A 24,114-nucleotide genomic window follows, 5' to 3' on the forward strand; every position below is an offset into this window, starting at 1 on the left:
CGCACGCCTGGCGACCGAAGAGCTGAAACTGAAGGTGCTTCCTTCTTGCCTTATGAAATGCCAGTGACGATGGTGCAATTTCGGGATATACGTGCCGGTAGTCTCCAAGACGTCAGCCAAAACTTACCTTTTTCGATATCCGCGGCCAAAGGTGTTATGTAAACTGCCTGCCCGGGTCACACACGACTGCGGAAACGAAATTCCGCGTCTTGTGCTCTGCTGCAGGAGCCCGCTTGAGTTGACGTTTGGCTGTTCAAAGGTTGCACTTTATTTTACTCCGTACTTTGTCTATTCTCCATAAATTTCCGGTTGACTTGTGCGCGCAAATGGCAACACCACGGGCGTCCCTTTAATGAGACGCTGCCTCTCAGGACAACAATAATTGCTACGATACAAGGAACGAGCTAGGAAGAACGGCTGCACGCAAATTTATCCTGCCTTTCGAGTTCTCCCTGTGCAATTCTAACTTAAAGTTTCCACTCTGGTGTGAAGGTTTGACCCGAGTCAGTATTGGTCATGAATTTTAATAAGTTCATATAGACTCCACCATTTTACTGTTGCTTCCCCTTTAATTCCTACTTGGAGGAGTAACAGAATTTATCACAGATACTTATATTTTTGATAAACTAACTATAGAATAACCTTTCAACTATTCAGTTTGCGTTAAACAGTTCTCTACAGCAGCCAACGAATTACTTGCCACCAGCAATGGCCTGTTCCTCTGACGTGCTGTTTTAATCCAGAAAAAACGATTATTAGTTGGTTCAATCTCAAAAGTAGGTGTGCTTTATTTACTCTTCCAAGATTAAAAAAGGAAGGCTACGCGAAACTTTCTTCAAAATGTGTAGAATAACTTAAAATGTGCATGCTCAAGGAGCATTGTTTTTATAAGCAACATAAAAGTAGCGTAAATTTTGAGGAATATAACGAACTGACTTAACATTGAAGGACAGTGAAATGCATTTCAATGCACGACCAAATAGGGATTGATGCACGTATTCCTGAATTGATCGAGGTAACTTTGTCTGTAATAAATACTTTTTTTGAGGAAGTTCATAATGGAAGCGTGTTGGGTGTTTTTCTATTAGCATACTCCAAAGATTCAAACATTAATCCAAAAGGACTCCTTTAATCTTGCTGTGTTTATCTCGGGCTCTTACTGTTCTCAACATTCAAAGATAAGGATTTTTAAAGCACATTTTTGACTTCCTAATAAGGCGTTTGGTATCTCTCCTGCAAGGTTTAGATGAGAGAATCTCTGATGGGGGCGGGGGGAAGCGAAGCTCAGTTTTGCTGTCCGATAAAACTGAGTTAATCTGTGCACAAGCGATTACAGATTTAGCAGCAAAGGGCCTACTTGTTTTCTGTAGAAGGATGTAATTTTTAAAGCAAGTTACCAGTATTATTTTCAATAATTGTAAACAAAAATAATACTTCACAAATTTAGAAGCATCTATGTTTCAAATACACAATTAACAAATTTTCAAATAAACGGCCCACTCGTTGGTTTGACAATAAGAAGAATGCACTTTTTGAAAGATAGTAACCTACTTCAAAACCACTTCTACACAAGAAATGGAACTCTGCAGTGAAAGTAGCTCCATTAACAGACAACCTCTGTTCACTATTTAAAGTAAATGTCAAATGTTTTCAAAGAAGGACTGCTGTAAGAAAAATAATCTGGTAGTGCACAAGTAGAGTTCTAATCATTGGTTAATTGGGCTAAATGCCTTCACTCAGTTCTCCAAAAAATATCTGAGATATTAAGCGCTTCTACTGATGAAAATGAAAACAATGCATAAACCTGAAACCTTTAATTTTCATGTTCCTCAAATAAAGTTCCTCAAGTAAAATGTTCAAAAAGATTATTGATTAAAGCTATATGTTGTTATGGCTATATTGTTTAGCTTGATTTTTTTCATGTATTTCATTTGAATACTACTAGCCTTATTTTTTGATTCTGCTACTATGAAGAACTTAAAATGCATAGAAGGTCAGGCAAGTTAGGTCAGACAAGTTAGGTCAGACTCAACAGATAGTTTGCCAAGCATTTGGTGGAAAAATGATAGTTAACATTTCTAACATTAATGTCAGAATTCAGCATTTGCAGTTTCCTTTTTATTTTCACTTACTGCTGAATTCAATATTACTTTTCTTCCAGGAATGCCAACCTCAAAGAAATTCTGTTCCATTCTGTTGAAGAGTTTTTTTTTACCAAAAATCTTAACTCTGTTCTTCTTTCCACAGATAATACTTAACCTGCTGAAGATAATACTTACCTGCTGACTGCATCCAGTATTTTCTGATACGTTTCAGATTTCCAGCATTCACATTATCTTTCAATTTATTCTATAGAAATGATCTATTTTATATAGGAAAGGAAAAGTATGTCGCATCCGGAGTTTCTCCGGTTAGCGGACGATTTTCCTCCACACCTCTGACGTAGTGGGGAACTGCATACGAGGCAAGTTACAGCAGTGGTTTGCCATTGCCTTCTGCCGGGTGAGTTTCCAAAGTGATCACCAGCTTGTAACCCAGCACGGATGGAAAACGTGCAGGGGAGCTGGCTGAATTCGAACTTGGGACCTTTCGTCCCAAAGTGCCACTACGCCACCAGCCAGGTCATAGCTATCTGAAAATATAATGAAGAATTTTTCAAATTACTTCCAATTGAAAAATAGTAACTCAATTAGACTGAAAATCAGGTTTTAAAAATGTGTTAATTATTGCTTAAGGCTGTACAAACTTGCTTTGTATCCATGAAGTTAATGCCCAGTTTTTCTCCATGGTGAAAAGGAGTAACAACTCATCCAACATGATTTATATTTAAAGGCAAGTTGATTTCATCACAAATAAACCTGATCAATCGAATGATTTAAAACTTCTCTCCTCATTATCCAGATCTAATCAAATACATTTGGAAGTTGAAAGGTATAATTCATATGACAGCTGCATGTAATATCACATGCTCTACCACCAATGGTAAATGCCATAACGTTGGTGGTGTGCATAACGTTGCTCAAGGGAAAAAAGACATCTCTTTCTTTTTACCCTCTACTAATAGCCTTTCGTGTAGAATCAAAAAATTGTCATCTTTGTGCTGTACTGCAAATCTATTGACAAGTTGCAATCATTTTGAGAATGTTTTGTATTAGCTGTGGTAATTACGGTCTACTTTCCATACTTGCTCTTTCATAAGCACAAACTGCTATTGCCTATATCAATTTGGAATGTCCCTAAATGACAAGCCAATTAGTAAGATGAATTGTATTGATTAAACATTAAAATCAATGAGCAAGTAGCATGAATTTGTTTTTCTGTGTACATGGGGCTGAATTAGTGCAAATCGTTCTTGCATTGAGATCCTAATGCTTGTTTTCAGGAGCTCGCTGATATAATTTAATGGCACCTAAAAATCTGGATCTCCATTACCATTGAGATTAGGGTATAGAAATTGCGTAGTACACTGGTAATTTGATTTGTGCTATATAAGACACTTTGCCATTCATAATCCTTCATTAATTGCATACTCAATTATATTGCGATTTCCCTTCCAGGTCTGTATGTAGAAAAGCCTAGAGTTATACATAACAATGTAGCTTGTTACCACTTCCTTGATTTTCTGGTGGCAACTACTGATAGATAACTAGGCCTTCTGTACAGACTTCATAACTTTGGAACAGATTTCAGTTGGGTATGCTGTTAGTTAGAAAATTACCTTCATGCCTATGTTACCTAAGGACTCCACTCTTTAACATCACGCTATCCCTCTAACATAGGTGATATGAGTAACATCCAGTGATTCAGACACAGCATTGCCAAAGTCTTCAAAGAGCCCAATTATTGGTTTTTTAACATGTATTTTCTGAGAAGTTCCCCACCAAAAGACAGTCAAAATCTTTTTCCCATACAGAATTGTCAAGAAGAAGAGTTAATATTTTTAAGGTGAGTGTGAGGAGTTTTAAAAGGAGTCTGAGGGGTAAGTTTTTTTTTTACACAGAATAGTTGATATCTGAAACAGAGGAAGTGGTGGAATCAGAAACAATTAGTTTATTTCAGAGCCATTTAGATAGCTTAAACAGTTAGTCTCAGAAGGGTATCGATTTAGTATATGCTGATGAAAATTAGTGTAAATCAGCACAGAATTATACAGCACAGGACAGAAACAGGCCTTCTAGCCAATCTTATATGCCAAGCTACCATTCTGTCTAATTCCATCAACCCGTACCTGGACCAAAGCCTTCCATACCCCTCCCATCCATGTTGCCTATCCAAACGTTACTTAAGTATTCCAATTAAAGCTGCATCCACCAATTCCATTTACAGCTTATCCTGTAGTCTTTGTCTACATAATTCATTATGGGTTATATGTAAGAAGTTTGTGAATGGAATACATCATCATGCCACCAAATCATATGTGCCTCACTAAAAGTAAAACTAAAGGTCCACAAGTTATCCCTGGCCCCCGTGACTTTATTTCAATTAGTTTTATGTTTAAGAGACGCAAAACACGATTTTGGCAATCAGGAAGCTTGAAAACAAACCCAACATGACTACTTATCTGTTGAAGCACAGCAAGATGTTGGCTTTTTTTAAAAAAAAAGCTCAGCATATTTTCTTCTTTTGGGGGTGGGAGGAGAGAGACAAAGGAAAAAATACATGTTTTCTTCTTCAAAAGGGGTGAGAGACTTGAGTTTAAAAAAAAAGGCAGAAAATGGATGAAATTCATGGGTTCATAAGCAGTGGATGCCAGGTGATAATAATGACGAATATATAAAACGTAGAAATGGCTGGCTACATCAGAAAGATAGATGTGTTTGATTGCACTACAGGAAATTGGATAATGAACAAATTGACCTGTATTTTAAAGGAAATAGAATAGCTGATAAGAAATGTGTGCCAGTTTGGTGAGTGCAATTGGGGGAAGAGCATACAGTTCGCTTAAAAGTTTGATTACTCCAACCAAACCAGCCAAAGTGAGCTTTGCTGATATCATGAATGTACTGCAGGAACATTTAGAACCAAAACCATTGTTAAATGCGGAACACTTTAGGTTTCATAAGCAAAATCAAAAAGGGGAGTCCATTTCAGTTTATGAGGCCAAATTGAAGAAATTGAGCATTGCTAGTTAAATAATGGGCTTAATAATACACTGAAAGATTGTTTAGTTTATGGAATTTTACAAGAAAGTATTCAAAAATGGCTCCTAAATGAAGCACAACTCACATTTTCAAAAAATCAATGGAAAGAGTAGACAGACACAATTAAGTTGCAGACAGGAATAAAACTGAGCATGTACAAAATTGCAGCGTCTAGACAAAACCATGCATGGCAAAATAAATTATGTTACCCTTCTGGCAAGAGCTCACATACACCAGGTTTAAAGGCAAAACTTGCCAGAAATGCAACAAGTTAGGATGCATACAAAGAGCGTGTTCGGCAGGCAAAAATAAATGGTTTGCACAGGGAAGAGAAAAAGCTAAAAGGTCAAGTTGCTGTTCAAACAGAATTAAACAGCATACTGTTGATGAAAAATCTGATAATGATGAGAATGACAGCACTAGGTAGCCTTGAGATTTAAGGTGTGAAAACTAAGCACCAGAAGTGAATGGTAAATCAATTAAAATGGAATTGACACTGACTCAGCTGTTTCAGTCATTTCCACAAAATTAGTTTGAACAGCATTTCAAAGATACTGAACTGAAGCCTCCAGCTATCCATCCAAGAACTTGTTCTGGAGAAAAGATAACTCCTGGTACATATCTGAAAGCTTGGCATCATTCTTGAAGACTGAATGGAGGTGCTTTACAAAGCAGGAATTAAAATTAGTATGTTATCTTATTAAGATAAGCTTACATTATGAGCAGTAAATATAGCATACAACAATAAATTCACATGGATACATGGACAAGTCAGTAGCCAGGTATTACATCTCCTGCAGTTCTGTCAGAAAGTATCATGAAAGCAGAGGAATATTAATGGCAACATACATCAAAGTTGCTGGTGAACGCAGCAGGCCAAGCAGCATCTATAGGAAGAGGCGCAGTCGACGTTTCAGGCCGAGACCCTTCGTCAGGACTAACCCGAGACCCTTCGTCAGGACTAACTGAATATTAATGGCAGTGTGAACCAAAGTATATGGCTGTTGGCTTTGTGGGAGTTGTACTGTGGAGTAAAAGAAAGCATTAATATAAAAGATGATGTTATAAATGAGAAAAAAGTTGACAAAAAGAGAAATTGAAAGAATGAAGTCAATGTCATTAAATGAAGAAAGGTTGGAGGAAATATAATTAGGGTAGCTGTAAGTCATTTGTCTTGTAGTGGACAGTCTATCTTCATTTCAGGGAACAGGTAAGTAGTGTAGACAGAGAAGGGAAGAGATATATTAAAAATTAAATTTCAATGTAAATTTCAAAGCTGAAAGTAATTTTATTATCAAAGTACATATGTATCACCGTATACAACCTTGAAATTCATTTTCATGTGTGCATACTCAATAAATCCATAGAATAAAAGCCATAACAGAATTAATGAAAACTACAGTAAATAGTGTGCAAAAGACAAACTGTACAAATACAAAATGGAAGAAATAATAATAATGAATGAATAAATAAACAATAAATATCAAGAATGTGAGAAGAACCGTTCAAAGTGAATCCACTGGTTGTGGGAATATTTCAATGATGGGGGCAAGTGAAGTTATCACCTGATGGCTGAGGGCTATTAACTGTTCCTGAACCTCATGGTGTGAGTCCTGAAGCTCCAGTACCTTCTTCCTGATAGAAGCAGTGAGAAGAGGTGCTGTAGGAGCTGAGCAACGTTATCAGCAGGCAGGACGCTATGTATCCTGATGTTTTCCATGTCATTGCGGGAGATTTAAACTAAAGCAGTTTGAAGTCTCTGAACAACTACCTCCAACATATCACTTGTGGAACCAGAGGGGCCAACACACTTGACCACTGTTATATCACCATCAAGAATGCTAACCATGCCATTCCACGCTTGCAATTTGGAAAGTCAAATCTACTCCCAGTGTACAGGCAGAGACTAAGGACCACAGCACCACTGGTGAGGACCAAGAAGTTATGATCAAGGGAGGTGGATGAGTGCTTTCAGGACTGCTTTGAGTTGGTGGACTGGATAATATTCAGGAATTCCTCTTCAAGTCTGAATGAATACATCACTGTTGTCACCAGCTTCATCAAGACCTGTGTAAATGAGTGTGTCGCTTTGAGGACATACCCAAACCAAGATCTGTGGATGAACCAGGAAATTTATAGTTTGTTGAGGGCAAGATTTATGGCATTCAAAACTGGTGTTCCATAACTATACAAGAAATCCAGGTATGACCTACCAAAGGCTATTTTTAGGGCAAAAAAAAACCCAATTCCAATTGAGCTTAGAGACAAAATCAGATGTACTACAGTTTTGGCAGTGTTTGCAGGGCATTACTTCCTACAAAACTAAACCTAACACAAATAACTGACGTTTCACTCCCAGGTAATCTCAATGCCCTTTATGCATGCTTTGAAAGGGAGAATAAAACAATGCTGATCTGAATCCCTACGGCAACAGGTGATATTTAACCTGATTCTTATTCTGTATGCACCCTTGGATTTACATGTGAAAGACTGCCTCAGATGTTGCTCTTCAGGTCCTGGATGTTTGTGAGGGAGAAGGTGAAGGAGCAAGTGTAACACCTTTGTGGTTTCTGAGTTAAGTACCTGAGAAGTGAGGGGGATTGGCAGGGAGGGTTGAGCAGATGAGAGTCACTGATAAAGTGATCACTATGGCAGGTGGTGAGTAAAAGTGAAGATGTTTCTATTGCAGATGGCAGAAGTTGCAAAGAGTAATATGTTGGATGTATAGATTTGTGAGGTTGTAAGAGATTACTAGGGCAACTCTATCTTTGTTTTGCTGGGGGGTGGTGGCGGTGATGTTAGGTGCAGAAGTGGGTGAAATAGAGGAGAGGATACCTGTTTTTTTTAAAAAAAAAGATATGTCACTAGGATGTTCTAAAGTGGAAAACCTCATCACAAGAGCAGATGCAGTGAATTCAGATTAAAGGAATGGCATCCTTACAAGTGACAGGATAGGAGGATGGGTATTTGAGGTGGCTGGGGGAGTCTATGTGTTTATACTACATGTCAGTGAATAATCTGTCTCCTGAGATGGAGATGGAGAGATGAACCAAGTGAATTTGAAAGCAAGGGGGAAATTGGTAGAAACATTGATAAAATCGAGGAGCTCTGCACAGGTGCAGGCAGTGGCACCAAAGAAGTTATTAATACAGTAGGGAAGAAGCTGGGGAGCGATGCCAGGGTAGATTTTAAACATGAATTGCTCCCTGTAGCCAGTGAATAGATGGACATAACTAGGGCTCTAGTGAATGTCCTTGCTTACACCTTTGGTTTAGAGAAAGTTCAAGGAGCCAAAAGAAAAGTTATTGAGGGTAAGCACAAATTCTGCTGGATGGAAGAAGGTATTGGTGGAGGGGAACTGGTTGAGTCTGTTATTCAAGGCCTTCATGATGGGGGATAGATGTATCCAGAGACTACACCCATAGTGAAAATTAGGCAAAGAAATGAAAGTCGTCAAAGTGGTGGAGAACATGAGAGGTGTTACGGATAGAGGTGGGAAGGGACTGGAGCAGCGGAAAAAGGTCGGTAGGGCAGGAACAAGCAGAAACAATAGGCAGCTTTGTTTGTGAATGTTACGGTAGGGGTAGAGATGGATAGTGTGGGGTTGGGCAACATTCAGGTTCAAGGCTGTGGAGGAAAGGTTTCCTGAGGTGATGAAGTTGGTAATGGTACGAGACAATGGCTTGAGGATCGTTAGTGGGTTTATGGGGTAGGTAACAGGAGGTGTCTGACCTCTGCAAAATAAAAGTCAGTTTGCCAGACAACCATGGCACTGACCTTTTCTGCAAGTTTGATGGTAAGGTTGGGATAGTAGTAGAGAACAGTATGTTCAATAATCATTTGTGGTATGATTGAGAATACCACTGGCACGTTGAGAAAGGAGATCAGCAATTAAGATAGATCAGAACGTGCCCTGCAGTGGTCACCCATAAATGTTTCCAAAATCATGACCAGGGTCCGGCCTAGTACCAATGAATTAATATTACCCAATATGATAAACACTGATCTGTTACTACTAGGCGGGATGCAGTGGGATCTGCACCAGCTGGAAAAATGGGCTAAAAAAATGTCACATGGAATTTAATGCAGACAAATGTGAGATGTTGCACTATGGAGGGCAAACCAGGGTTGGATTTACACAGTGGGGCACTGAGGAGTGCAGTAGAATCTGGGAATATGGATCTATAATTCCTTGAAAGTTGTATGACAAATAGACAGTTGTAAAGAGAGCTTTTAGCACATTGGCCTTCGTAAATCTAAATACTGAGTGTAGGATTTGGGATGTTATGTTAAAGTGGTATAAGATGTTGGTGACGCCAAATTTGAAGTATTATGTGCAGTTCTGGTCATCCACCTTCATGAAAGGTATCAATAAGGTTAAAAGACTGCAGAGAAAATTTGTAAAGATGTTGCTGGTTCCTGAGTTATAGGAAATGATTGAGTAAGTTAAGGATTTTTTCTATCCATGACGGGAGATTTGAGGTATATAAAATTATGAGGGTTATCAACAGGGTAAATGCAAGCAGGGTTTTTCCACTGAGATTGGATGAGACCAGAACTAAAGGTCATAGGTTAGGGGTGAAAGGTGATGCAGGCTCCTTGACATCAGTGATCCCTGACATAAATTGGGTGACTGCTTTATCGAGCACCTCTGCTCCATCTGCCAAAAGCGGAATGTACTGGACGCTGAATGGTTTGAATTTCTATCACCATTCCTGCTCTGACATGTCATTCCATGACCTTTCCTTCCGCCACGATGAGGCCACTCTCAGGGTGGAGGAGCAATGCTTCGTATTCGGTCTATGTAGCCTCCAACCTGACAGACATCAGTTTCTCCTTCTAGTAAATTTTTTCCTTTTTTTTTACTTTTCTCCTCCCCTTCCCTCTTCTTCTTTTCCCCACTCTAGCCTCTTGGCTCTTCTCCTCAACTGCCTATCACCTCCCCCTGGTGCCCCTCCTTCTTCTCTCCCATTCTCTTAAAAAAATTCAGGTTTGCCCCCTTCATCTGCACCTCAGTGATTTCTGCACCAGCCATGACACCAAGCTCTTCTTCCACAGCCTCCGTCTCTGAGCCCATTTCTTCAGCAATATTTCCCCAGCCTGCACTGATGAATGCTTCTCCCATATCCAACCCTCCTCTTCTGGTTGGACACCCTACTCTGGGGCTTTGTCTGTTCTGGGTCTTTTCATCTGGAATTGCTTGTGAGACATCATCTGCCTCAACTTATGCACTTAGCTCTCCTCCTCGAACTGCACCTCTCTAAATGCAATGCCTTCTACTCTCTTCACACCCATACCAACCTTGCCATCAAACCTGCAGACAAAGGGTGTGTTGTTGTAGTGTGGCAGATCGACCTTTACCTTGCTGAGGCAAAGTGGTAACTCTCAGACATCTACCCCTCGAAAAGGAACCCACTCTGGACCATCAGCCACTGTCTGCCGCATCACCACTAACCTCATCAGCTTCCCGTAAATTAACTAGGTTCACTTCTGACATCTCTCCCCTTTCTTGAACTCTCTCTGTCTCCATCTCTGGAGACAAATTGTCTACCAACATCTTTTATAAAGCTACCAATTCCGATGGCTATCTTGATCATACCTCTTCCAACTCTGTTTTCTGTAAAAATAATATTCCCTTTGCTCAGTTCCTTCATTTCCACTGCATTTGTTCCCAGGATGAGGCTTTCCTTTCCGAGACATCAGAGATATCCTCCTTCATAAAGAATGGGGTCTCTCTTCCTCCATTATTGATGTTGCCCTCACCCACATCTTCTCCATTTCCCGGACATCCACGCTCACCCATTTGCCCATTGCTTTGACAAGGATAGAGTTCCTTTTGTCCTTACTTACCAATCAATAAGCTTCCACATTCAACACAACTTCTGCCATCTTCAACGGGACTCTACCACCAAACACACCCGTAGTTCCCCTCCACTCTCTGCTCTGCAGGGATTGCTCCCTCTGTGATTCCCTTCTCCATTTGTTCCTCCTCACTAATCTCCCTCCTGGCACATATCCCTGCATGCAAGAGAAATGTTACACCTGTTATATTCACCTCCTCCCTCACCTCTATTCAGGGCCCCAAACAGTCCTTCCAGGTGAGTCAACACTTCACCTGCAAATCTGTTGGGGTTGTCCATTGTATCTGATGCTCCTGATGCAGCCTTCTCTGCATTGGTGAGATCTGATATAAATTATGGGACAGCTTTGTCGAGCTCCTCTGCTCCATCTGCCAAAAGTGGAATTTCCCGGTGGCCAAACATTTTAATTCCTATCCCCATTACTGTTCCAACATGTCGGTCCATGGGCTCCTCTTCTGCCACAATGAAGGCACCCTCAGGATGGAGGAGCAACACCTCATTCTGTTTAGGTAGCCTGCAACCTGATGGCATGAACATCAATTTCTCCTTCCAGTAATTTATTTATTTATTTGTTTTCTATTTTGTTCTTTTCTCCTCCTCCTTCCCTCATCTTTTATCCTCCACTTTGACCTCTTACCTCTTCTCCTTACCTGCCTAACACCTGCCCCTAGTGCCCCTCCTTCTTTCCCTTCTCCCATGGTCCACTCTCCTATCCTATCAGATTCTGTCTTCTCCAGCCCTGACCTTTCCCATCCATTTGGCTTCTCCTATCACCTTTTAGCTTGTACTTCCCCTCCTCCCAACTTTTTATTCTGGCATCTTCCCCTTCCCTTTCCAGTCCTGATGAAGGGTCTTGGCCCAAAACATCAACAGTTTATTCATTTTCATAGATGCTGCCTGATCTGCTGAGTTCCTAAGGTATCCCATGTGGTACTCCAGATTTCCAGCATCTGGAGAACCTCTTGTGTTTACAATAAAATAGTGGTGGTGGAGGGATGGGTTATTGCAGTTAGCTAAGGATCAGCTTTACTTCTTGGGGAAAGTAACGGATTTTGAGTTTGGAGGTCCTGCCGTGGATGCTACATAGCTTCCTCCCAGAAGGGAGTGGGACAAACAGTCCATGAGCAAGACAGATGGGATCCTTCATGATGTTCCTGCCCCTGTTCTGGTGCCTTTCTTTATATACACCCTTGATAGCAGGTAGGCTGGTGCTGGTGATGTGCTGCACAGCTTTGACTACCCTTTCTATTCGCTGCAGTGCAGTTTCTGTATCATATGGTGGTGTGGTATGTTAAGATGTTTTCTATTGCGCACTTGCAGAATGATGTGACAATAGATGTGCATAGTCCAGCTCTCCTCAGAAAGTAGAGGCATTAGTGAACTTCCCTAATTGTGTAGAATCTGTTCTGGTACAATGAGAGGTTGTACGAGATATGTACTCCCATTAGTTTGACACTGCTGTGCGGCCAATATAAAGAAGGGTATGAGTGGTTCGAGTTCTCCTGAAGTCAATAACAGTCTTCTTTGTCTTGTTGACATTGAGGAAGAGGTTACAGGCCTCAAGTTCCACCTCCGCTCTGCAGGCTGCCTTATCATTGTTGGTGATGAGCCCGATCACTGTTGTATCAACGGTGAACTTGACAGTGTGATTACTCAGGTGTTTGGCCCTGCAGTCATGTGTGAGCAGGGTGTACAACAATGGGCGCAGCACACTGTCCTGGGGGCACCTACGTTGAGGATGGTGGGGAGGAAGGAGTGGTTATGCATCCTGATTATCTGAGGCCTGTTGATTAGGAAGTCCAACAACCAGATATACACCGGTGCATTTAGACCGAGGAGTAGGAGTTTGTTCATCAAGGTCTGTGGGACCATAGTGAACTGGAATCCAGAAACAGCATTCTGACATAAGTGTCCTTGTTTTCTAGGTGTGTCAGGGCCAGGTGCATGACAGATGCTATGGCATCGGTTCTGTCGCTAAGCATATCTCTGAGTGTCCGGTGCTGCAGGAATGGATTTTTCTGTGCCATTACCAGCTGTTCAAAGCACTTCATGATGATTAGTGTCAGTGCCACTGAGTGGTAGTCATTTAGATCTGAAGATGCACAGTTCTTTCACTGAACTGTTCTTACAACCCATGGACTCACTTTCAAGGACTCTTCATCTTACGTTCTCAATGTTTATTGCTTATTTATTTATATTATTTCTTGTTCTTTTCCTCTTTCCTTTTGCATTTGCACAGTTTGTAGTTTTTTGAATTTTGTTTGCTTGACCATTCTGTTGGGTGCAGTCTTTCTTTGATTCTATTGTGTCCCTTGTATCTACTGTGATTACCTGCAAGAAAATGAATGGGTTGATGTGGTGACAAATATGTATTTTGATAATAAACTTACTTTGAACTTTGATGGTGGCTGATTTGAAACATGCAGGGACTACATCCTGGAGGAATGAAGTGTTAAAGATGTCAGTGAAGCGGAGTGCACACTCCCTGAGTACTTGGCCTAGGATGTTGTCCGGCACGGGTGTCTTACAGAGGTTGACCCTCAGCAGAGTCCTTCTAATATCCGCTGCTGTTACAGAGAGTGGCTGTTCACCTGGGAGGGGGCTACAGTACCTTTTGTGCCTGGCATTGTGTTGCATGCCTCAAAGTGTGCATGAAAATTGTTGTGTGGGCCTGCAAGGTAGGTGTCATTGGTGCAGTCGATGCCAAGCCACATACTCCAGGTGCTCCTGAATTTTTTATGCATAGATGGTCTTTGCCCTCTTGATGGCTCAGCTGAAGTATCTCCTGACTGCTCTGAGAGCTGTTTTGACTTCCGACCTGAAGGCAGTGTCCCAGACTTTTAGTAGGGGGCACATCTCTACGTTCAGCTAGGGACTTTGGGTTGAGTCGTAGTACGACCTATCTTGAGGTACCAATGTCATCCACACACTTATCGATGTCGCTGGTGACAGATGAGGCATGTTCCTTAAGGTCTCTGCCTTGTCCATTTGTGGCAGCCTCCTTGAACATCTGCTACTTAGTCTGTTCAAAACAGTCCTGAAGCATAGATATTGCCACAGCAGGCCATTCAGTGATGGTCCAGTATATACAGTGGATTCCAGTAAATTGGGCCATCGGTTAATGGGGGCAGCTGCTTATTTGGGGCAAATTGAGAAAAGAGCCAGGATTCCCTTGATTTATGTAGGACACTATGCTTTTTAAATGGGGCAGGACCTACAGTCCGTCACGTGCACTTGTGTGGCTGTTAGGTACTATACTGTGCTTATACCTTTTGGGTCAATGGATACCGATTCAAAAAGCAGAGATTTTTTTGATAGTTTTGTTTTTATTTGTTTTGACTTTAAAAATAAGCAGTACTGCGATGTCCTTTTTACGTTATTTGTCAACAATTTGGATGACGGAATTGATGGCATTGTGGTTAAGTTTGCAAATGGTACAAAGATAGGCGGAGAGGCAGGTATTGTTAAGGAAGCAGCGAGTCTGCAGAATGACTTCAGACAGATTGAGAGAATGGGCAAAGAAGTGGCAGGTGGAATATAGTGCAGGGAAGTATATGATCATGCACTTTGGTAGAAGGAATAAAGGCGCAGACTATTTTTTTGAACAGAAAGAATACTCAAAAATCAGAGGTGCAAAGGGACTAGGGAGTCCTCATGCACTATTCCCTGAAGCAAAACTTGCAGGATGAGTCGGTGGCAAGGAATGCAAATACAATGTTAGCATTCATTTCAACAAGACCAAAATAGAAAAGCAAGGATGTAATGCTGAGACACTGTAAGGCATCAGTGAGACCAGAGTTGGAGTATTGTGAGTAGACTTGATGAGCTGAGTAGCCTAATTCTGCTCCTATGTCTTATTGTCTTGCGTTTTAATGATGTTTCAAATTTCCCTAGATTGTGATTTGAAAGGCATTATGTAATGTATAACAATAAAGACAGTGGAGAGAAAAACAGACCAGCTATTCTGACTGCAGCTGTAAAAGTAAAGCAAGAATCCACAGCATAGGCACACGTGGGAAATCAATATAATCAGGCATACAACAAGATTTATTAAAAGAAAATGTTTTCTGACAAATAGCATTATTTGTCTGATTATGTAGTTAGCGAGGCAAGAAGAGACCAAAAGTAAAACACTTAGTGGCCACTTTATGAGGCACACCTGTACACCTGCTCATTAATGCAAATATGTAATCAGCCAATCATATGACAGCATGTCAATGCATAAAAATATGCACACATGGTCAAGAGGTTCAGTTGTTGTTTAGACCAAACATCAGAATGGGGAAGAAATATGATCTAAGTGGCTTTGACCATGGAATGATTGTTGGTGCCAGACAATGTGGTTTTAGTTTCTCAGAAACTGCTGTACTTCTGGGATTGTCATGCACAACTGTCTCTAGAGTTTATAGAAAATGGTCCTGAAAACAAAAAAAAATCCTGTGAGCAACAATTCTATGGGTGAAAACACCTTATTAATGCGAGAGGTTAGAGGAGAATCGCTAGACTGGTTCAAGCTTCCAGTATGGCTACAGTAATTCAAATAATCACCCATTACAAGAGTGGTGTGCAGAAAAGCATCTCTGAATACACATGTCAAATCCTGAAGTGGATGGACTACAACAGTAGAAGACCGTGCACATACACTCAATAGCTACTTTATAATAAAGTGGTCACTTAGTGCATGTTTATGGATTTCTGGAAGTCATTTGTGATGCTGCCAGAAGAAAGATCGAGAATAGGTAATACGTTAACAATGAAAGTTCAGTTGTACTACTTTATAATGAAAAGAAACTGAAAACAAAAATTATAAATGATGAGAAACAGAAAGTAGCAATTACCGTGTTATTGGTGTACGGGGTGTTTCTTTTCTGTATGATAAATTTAAAATGGCTTCTTTGTTATGTTAAATGCTGAGAAAGTCTCTAGCTAGACATTTGCTTGGGTTAATACAGATAGCAGGCTGCTATTAGCCAATTGGGATAGTTGTTATGGTTTTGGTGTATCTGGAAGATTTGTATGTGTGGGGTTTTGGGGCAGAAAGCGGGAGAGAGAGACAGAGAATGGACCAGGTCCATGTGAGTCTGCTAAGGGGGTTGGGGCAGGGCATTCAGCGAGGAGGGGCGACGGAGACGGACTCGTGTGGAACGCCTAGTCGACCACCGTTGTTGGTCCCAGGCGGCCGGTCGAGGTGGTCCGAGGGGTCGCAGGGTGAAGAAGAAGGGTCCCGAACTCCAACGGTGCACAAAGAGATTGAACTTTGATGAGTACGTTGCCTTTTATTTTCCTTTTATATTTCATTCTCTATTAATTATATAGTTCCAGTAATATCTATAAACTGTAAATCATTTAATCGTATCTGGTGTATTGTCTGTTATTTGGGCGGGGTGGGGTACATCACACAGCATCCACACAAACTAATTACCCAGTTTGCCGGGGCCGAGGGCTGTTTCCCTAGACGACAGCGAGCTGATCGACCCTGAGGGGGGCCGGGGGGGCTACATTGGCAAGCAACAATCAATATGCTGGAAGAACACAGTGGCTCCTGCATCATCTGTGAGGGGATATTCATTTTAAGTAGGTAAGCTGTAAGAGTTTGCCATATGAATTAAAAACGGATCTGTACAATCTATATTTGTAGGTGGGATGAATTGACAAAGAATCAGAAGTTGTTTGCAATGCAAACTGATCCGGGAATTGTAAACTGTGAGGTATGAGATGCAATTTGGAAGACCCTTGGCATGTCAGTAAATTAGATATCTATTATGAGTATTTTGGGATTTCTCGAATATACCATTGATTATCAAGGTAAAAACATCATTATAGCATAATTTTAAAGCTTAAAAACAGCTTAATCAATTGCAAATAAAGTAAGTTAGAAGACTTAGAGTTTAATTATAATTTGACTGCAATGGGTCTCCTTTGAAAGTAAGAAGGCACACAAGAGCTGAATCTTTGCTGACTCTAGGACTTGACCTTTGACAAAAGTGAGCCAGTGTTAGAGTGGGGAGATCAGGCTATGGCTCATAGAGGCTTCGGTGAGGAGAGACAGATGCCGAAGGAAGATTTTTTTTCATTTAATTTTTCCTTCTTTCTTTCTTATTGCAAAGCTAGGACAGTGAGATGGCAGGCAGGACAAGGGAATGCACTTCTTGCGGGACGTGGGAAGGCCAGGAGACCTCCAGTGATCCTGACGACTACACCTGCAGGAAGTACACACGGCTGCAGCTTCTTTCAGACCATGCTAAAGAATTGGAGCTGGAACTGGATGAACTCCAGATCATTTGGGAGGCTGAATGGTTGATCGACAGGACATACAGGGAGCTAGTTACGCCCAAGGTGCATGACACAGGTAACTGAGTGACTGCCAAGAGAGGAAAAGGAAATGGGCAGCCGGTGCAGAGTACCCCAGTGACTATTCCCCTCAGCAACAGGTACACCACTTTGGATATTGTTGGTGGAATGACCTAGAGAGGAAAGCCACGTTAGTCAGGTCTCTGGCACTGAGTCTCACTTTGTGGCTCGGATGGGGACGGGGAGAAAGCAGTGCAGTAGTGAAAGGGGATTCCATAGTTAGAGGAATAGGCAAGAGATTCTGTGAATGTGAAAGAGTCACTCAGGTGGTATGTTGCCTCCCAGCTGCTGGTGTCAGGGATGTCATGGACTGGGTCCACAATATTCTAAAGGGAGAGAGAGAGTAGCCAGGATTATTGATACACCTTGGAACCGTTGACATAGGAAGGAAAAGGGAGGAGGTCATAAAAGGAGAATATAGCAAGCTAAGTAGAAAGCTGAAAAGCAGAACCTCCAGTGTAGTTATCTCTCGAATGCTGTTTGTGCTGCGTGACAGTGAGGGTAAGAACAGGAAGATTTGGCAGATGAATGTGTGACTGAAGAATTGGTATGGTGGGGGGCACATGTTTTCAGATTTCTGAATCATTGGGATGTTTTCTGGGGAAGGTATGACATGTACAAAAAGGATAGGTTACACCTGAACACGAGAGGGATCAGTGTAATTGCAGCCAAGTTTGCTAGAGCTGTAGGGGAGGGTTTAAACTAATTTGGCAGGAGGATGGGAACTGAAGTGATAGCGCTAAGGATGGGCAGTTGGTAGAAAACTAGAGTGTAGTGAGACTGTGAGGAACAACAGGCAGATGATAGGGATGAGTTAAAGTGTAACTGGGGGCCAAAATTGAATAGGGTGATGAATACAGGACTGAAGGTATTATATTTGAATGCACACAGTATATGAAATAAGGTAGATGATCTTGTAGCACAGTTAGAGATTGTCAGGTATGATGTTGTGGGCATCACTTGGCTAAAAGATGATCATAGTTGGGAGCCTAACATCCAAACATACATATTGTATCAAAAGGACAGGCAGGTAGGGAGAGGGGGTTGGGTGGCTCTGTTGCTGAAAAAATTAAATCAAATTCTTAGAAAGAGATGACACGATATCAGAAGATGTAGTACATTGTTGGTAGAATTCAGAAATTGAAGGGTGAAAAAGACCCTGATGGGAGTTATACACAGGCCTCTGATCAGTAGCTAGGATGTACTCTACAAATTACAATGGGAGATAGAAAATGCATAAAAAGGGCAATGTTACGATATTTATGGTGAATTTTAATATGCCAGTAGATTGTTAAATCAGGTTCCTGCTAGATCCCAATAGATGGAATTTGTAGAATGCCCTTGACATGGCTTTTTAGAGCAGCTTGTGGTTGAGCCCAGTTGGGGAATGGCAATTCTGGACTGGGTGTTGTGTTAGGAGGCAGTGGTCATGATATATTATTTACCCTACAGTTTGAGGAGAAGCTAAAATCAAATGTATCAGTATTACAGTGGAGTAAAGGGAATTACAGGGACTTCAGAGGGGAACTAGTCAAAGTTGAACGGAAGGTGACACTAGCAGGGATGACAGCAGAACAGCAATGGCTGGAGTTTCCCAGAGCAATTCAGAAGGTGCAGGAAAGATACATCCCAAAGATGAAGAAAGGAGGATGGGGCAACCGTGGCTGACAAGAGAAGTCAAAGACAGCATAAAAGCAGAAGAGTAGACATATATTACAAGGCAAAAAATAGTGGGAAGATAGAGGATTGGGAAGCTTTTAAAAACCAAGAGAAGGCAACTAAAAAGCGATAAAAAGATAAAGATGAAATATGAAAGTAAGCTATCTAATAGTATAAAAGATGATACAAGAAGTTTTCAGATATATAAAGAGTAAAAGAGAGACAAGAATGTATATCAGACCACTGGAAAATGACACTGGAGAAGTAGTAATGGGGAACAAAGAAATGGAGGACAAACTGAATAAGTATTTTACATCAGTCTTCACAGTGAATGATAGTAGCAGAATGCCAGAAATGTGACAGTGTCAGGGTTGCAGAAGTGAGTATCATTGCTAGTACTAAGGAGAAGATGCTTGGGAAGCTGAAAAGTCTGAAGATAGATAAGTCATCTGTACCAGATGAACTACACCCCAGGGTTCTGCGATATGTAGCTGAAGAGTTTTTGGAACACTGGCAGGGATGATAGCAAAGCAGTAATGGCTGGGATTTTTGGAAGCAACCTGGAAGGCACAGGATATATACATCCCAAAGAGGAAGAAGTATTCTATTGGCAAGATGACACAACCAATTCTAACAAGAGAAGTCAAAGCCAACATAAAAGCCAAAGTGGGGTCATATAATAGAACACAATTAGTGGGAAGTTAGAGGATTAGGGAGCTTTCAAATACCAACAGAAGGCAACTAAAAAAGTCATTAAGAAGGTAAAGATGAAATACAAAAGTAAGCTGGCTAATAATATTAAAGAGGATACCAAAAGTTTCTTCAGATACATAAAGTGTAAAAGAGTGGTGAAAGTGGATATCAGGCCATTGAAAAATGATGTTGAGAGGTAGTAATGGGGGTCAAGGAAATAACAGATGAACTTAACAAGTATTTTTTGCATCAGTCTTCACTATGGAAGACTCTAGCAGTATGATGGAAATTTTGGGTGTCCGGGGTCATGAAGTGTGTGAAGTTACCATTACTAGAGAGAAGATTCTTGGGAAACTGAAAGATCTAAAGGTAGATAAGTCACCTGGACCAGATGGACTACACCTCAGGGTTCTGAAAAAGGTGGCTGAAGAGGTTGTGGAGGAATTTTTAATGATCTTTCAAGAATCACTAGATTCTGGAATGGTTCTGGATGACTGGAAGATTGCAAATGTGTCTCCACTCTGTAAAAAGGGAGGTGAGCAGAAGAAAGAAATGATAGGTCACTTAGCCTGACTTCAGTGGTTGGAGTCCATTATTAAGGATGAGGTTTCATGGTACTTGAGGCACATGACAAAATAGGCCAAAGTTGGCATGGTTTCTCTAAGGGAAAATCTTGCTTGACAAATTTGTTGAAATTCTTTGAGGAAATAACAGGCAGGAGAGACAAATGTTCGTTTGGATTTTCATAGGGCCTTTGACAAGGTGTGTACTTGAGGCTGCTTAACCAGCTAAGAAGCCACGATAGTACAGGAAAGATACTAACATGGATAGGAGATTGTCTGGCTGGCAGAGGCAAAGTGTGGGAATAAATGGGGACTTTTCTGGTTGGCTGCTGGTGACTAGTGGTGTTCCACAGGGGTTGGTGTTGGGACCATTTCTTCTCACATTATATATCAATGATCTATTAACCCACAGCAGATTCCGGAACAATTTTAACCTGTCAACTGTTAGGCTCTTGAACCAGTGAGGATAACCTCACTCAACTTCTCTCGGCCCATCATTGAACTGTTCCCACAACTTATGGACTCACTTTCAAGGACACTTTACGTCATCTTCTTAATATTTATTGCTTATTTATTTATTAGGTTTTTTTTTACATCTTTTGTGTTTGCACTGTATGTTGTCTTTTGAACATTAGTTGTTTTTACTGTTCTATTGGATGTGGTCTTTCATAAATTTTATTAATTTGCTTGGATTTTCTGAGTATGCCTGCAAGAAAACAAATCTCGGGGTTGTATATGGTGACATTTTTGTACTCAAAAATAAATTTACTTTGAAGTTTAATTTGACAGAAGGAATTGATGGCTTTGTGGTCATGTTTGCAGAGGATATGAAGATAGGTGGAGGGGCGGGTAGTGTTGAGGAAGCAGGGTGTCTGCGCCTTACTCCAGCAGCAGCAAGAGGGAAACCAGTAAAATATAGGCAGACAGCGCTGAATACCCGCTCCTTGTCCACTCTTGTTCTCATCAACTTAAATCCTGCTTGACACTTTAATCAGGGTGGAGACATGAAACCGACCATGTGTTCGTGTTTCGCCATTGGGAAACAATGCCCACACACTCTGCTGTCAACCTCGCTAAGTTCCCCAGGACATCAGAAAGAACACCAGGTTGTTCAGTCAGCACCCCCAAAAAAATAATCAAAATGGAAATTACAGGATGCAATCAAGCAGCTCAGAAGAAGAAGCATTTTGAAAAGAAATAGTAGTTTGGGGGGGGGGGGAAGGTTCACCAAACTCTGATTCTCCTAAGTTTCCATCTCTACAATGACAATACTTAATACATTGGGAAGTAAAGTGCATATCCTTGTGTCTATTCTGGCATTTTTTACGGCACAACAGCTCAGTAGTGTTGCAGCAGCTCCCACTGAGAACCAACACTTTAGAACCCCAGCTTTGTCAAAACATCATGTAGGTTGGTGTGCAAATTGTGATTTATGCATTTCCCCTAAAACTACACGGTTAATGGACACAATTAAAAATAATACACAAATCACAAATGCAAAGTACATGTGAACATTATTCCTTGGCATCCCAGATTAAACTGTTGCAGAACTTCTTACAGTGCATTTTGATAAATGACTTTCAGCAAATTTTACAGCCTTGACCTTTCATAGATTTAGGGAATTGATAAATTTAATTTTTTTTGTTCAAAATAAAAACCCAGTAATATAGTTAGATACCTTAGAAATTGAAGGCTGTAAGATTTTGCAGTTCATTTAAAGCCATTCTATTGTACTTGCTTTTTTGTTAGCACTCAATGTATTATATTATACCAATACATGTTAAAGATACGATGGTATGTGACTTAGGAGGAGATTCAATTCCCTCAAAGTAGTGGTAATCCCATCCCGTTTCTGACAAAGTGGATTTTAAGTTGCTTTGGTTATTGATTTAGGATTTGCTGCTGAAAAAATCATTGGCTCCTGCTACAGTGCATCCTGCAGCCATGAATGTACAGTGATAGATGAACTGGTTAAGTGATTAGGCCAGTGGTGAAATACTGATTAATTAGACTGCTTTAACAAGGATTGTGGCATTCTTTTAAGATTTGTACCAAACAGCAAGTGGAAAGTTTTCCATCAGATTTTAATTATCTACCTTTTAGGCGAGGACAGTGTTGTGAGGAGAAGTAGATAAGGCACTTTCAGCAGAATGCCCAAGTTTCTGAGTAGTTTTCAGGACCATAACATTGACCAGAAAAGTCACATTGAATTTCTTGTTGATGGTTGCTCTCAGGATGTTGACAAAAAGAGATTTAACATGTTCATCCTATTAGTGGCAAAGGGTGGTGGTTATCTTTCCTATCAGAAACGGCAGGTGCCTGACGCTTGTATGCCCTTTCTATTCATTACGTTAAATTTGAACAACCCTTCTCATTGTCACAAATCACACATATTATGATTGGCGTTATCATGCATTGTCTTTAATCTTGTTTGGTCTAAACACCCCAAGTCTTCTTCCATTCATGTGCATTGTATAGTAGACAAGGAATTCCTTGTGATCTCTTTCCATTCCTTCTAGGTCCTGTACTATTTCCTATGAAGTTCACAGATATCCTTGGACCTCCTCCTACTTTGCATCTGCAGGAGACTGTTCAAAAACTAATTTGAGGAGATACAAGATTTTACATGTGTGCTGACCCTGCACCAGCTTATCAGCAACTCTCTTGACCTTTGCATCACATTGGTCCATGCGGCACAAGCTGAGCTTTCATCTGACTGAAAATTAACAAGACCCAAGATTGTCACTGAACCCTACCCCATACTCTATTCAATACATTTCATTTTCTCACACACAGTTGATTAACTGCAGTACGTCTACACAACCACAGCATTATATATAACTCTGTGATGGACTCCCAACTTTTATATCATCTGTATTATCAAGATTGGCAACTCCATATTATTAACTATTGCTGTCTCAGTAAAATTCTACTGAACTTCTTCTCCACCACCCTGCATGAATTTCTTTCAGGATCCTGCTATCCATTTCCCAATATAAAGTAAGTGTGATTCACACATTATCCTTTGTTCATTGGTAGCTAATCCAGAAACACCTTGAATATAAAACTTCTATCTTTTTGATGACCTTGCTCCATTTTCACATCGCTTCCCATCTCTATAACGTCATCTAGTCCTACAACTCTTAAAGCTGCTGTGAACTGACTTTAATTGTTGCTCATAATTACTCAGTTAGAAACTGTTTTATGAATGAAGATGAACAGTGTATATGTATTAGCAAATGTCTACACGGCTGACTTGGAAATAAATTAATAAAACAGTTTAAAGTAACCAAGTCTACAATCCACTTACCACCACCACAAAAGCCTGATAAGTCTTATAATAATAGAAACATAGAAAACCTACAGCATAATACAGGCCCATCAGTCCATAATACTATGCTGAACACGTACTCACTTTAGAAATTACCTCAGGTTACCCATAGCCCTCTATTTTTCTCAGCTCCATGTACCTATCCAGGAGTCTCTTAAAATACCCTATTGTATAACGTGAGGTTGAGATAAGTTGCTTCTATCAGCCCTCACTGTATTTCTTTGAGACAACTTCTGGGAAGTTTCCACAGTCCTCATTAACTACAATGTTATCAGAATTCATTGATGCAATACCTGATCAAAGACGATTTTGCTGTTAAGTGAAGTAGCTTTCACATTAGAACAGTGCAACACAGGAACAAGCCCTTTGGCTCACAATGTCTGTGCAAAACACAATGCCAAATTAAACTCATTCCCTCCACTTGCATATTCATTTGACCATTTTAAAAGCTTCTTAAAAGCCACTATTCATCTTCTTCCCCTATGACCCTAGCAGCCCATTTCAGGCACCTACCA

At 40.6% G+C, this 24,114-nt stretch overlaps 1 protein-coding gene across 4 annotated transcripts in view; it reads right to left on the reverse strand.

Annotated features, from left to right (window-relative positions):
- The window catches only part of LOC134344341 (growth factor receptor-bound protein 10-like), a 242,278-nt gene extending 241,563 nt beyond the window's left edge, over nt 1–715 (reverse strand). For 3 of the 4 annotated variants that reach the window (XM_063043959.1, XM_063043955.1, XM_063043956.1), the window contains exon 1: nt 128–715. The gene's annotated coding sequence lies outside the window, so the exon portion shown is untranslated. The remainder of the gene's footprint in view (nt 1–127) is intronic. The other variant, XM_063043958.1, reaches the window with a different exon arrangement.
- Nucleotides 716–24,114: the final 23,399 nt, after the last annotated feature.

Source organism: Mobula hypostoma, chromosome 3 (assembly GCF_963921235.1).
Source record: "Mobula hypostoma chromosome 3, sMobHyp1.1, whole genome shotgun sequence".
Lineage (NCBI taxonomy): Eukaryota > Metazoa > Chordata > Chondrichthyes > Myliobatiformes > Myliobatidae > Mobula > Mobula hypostoma.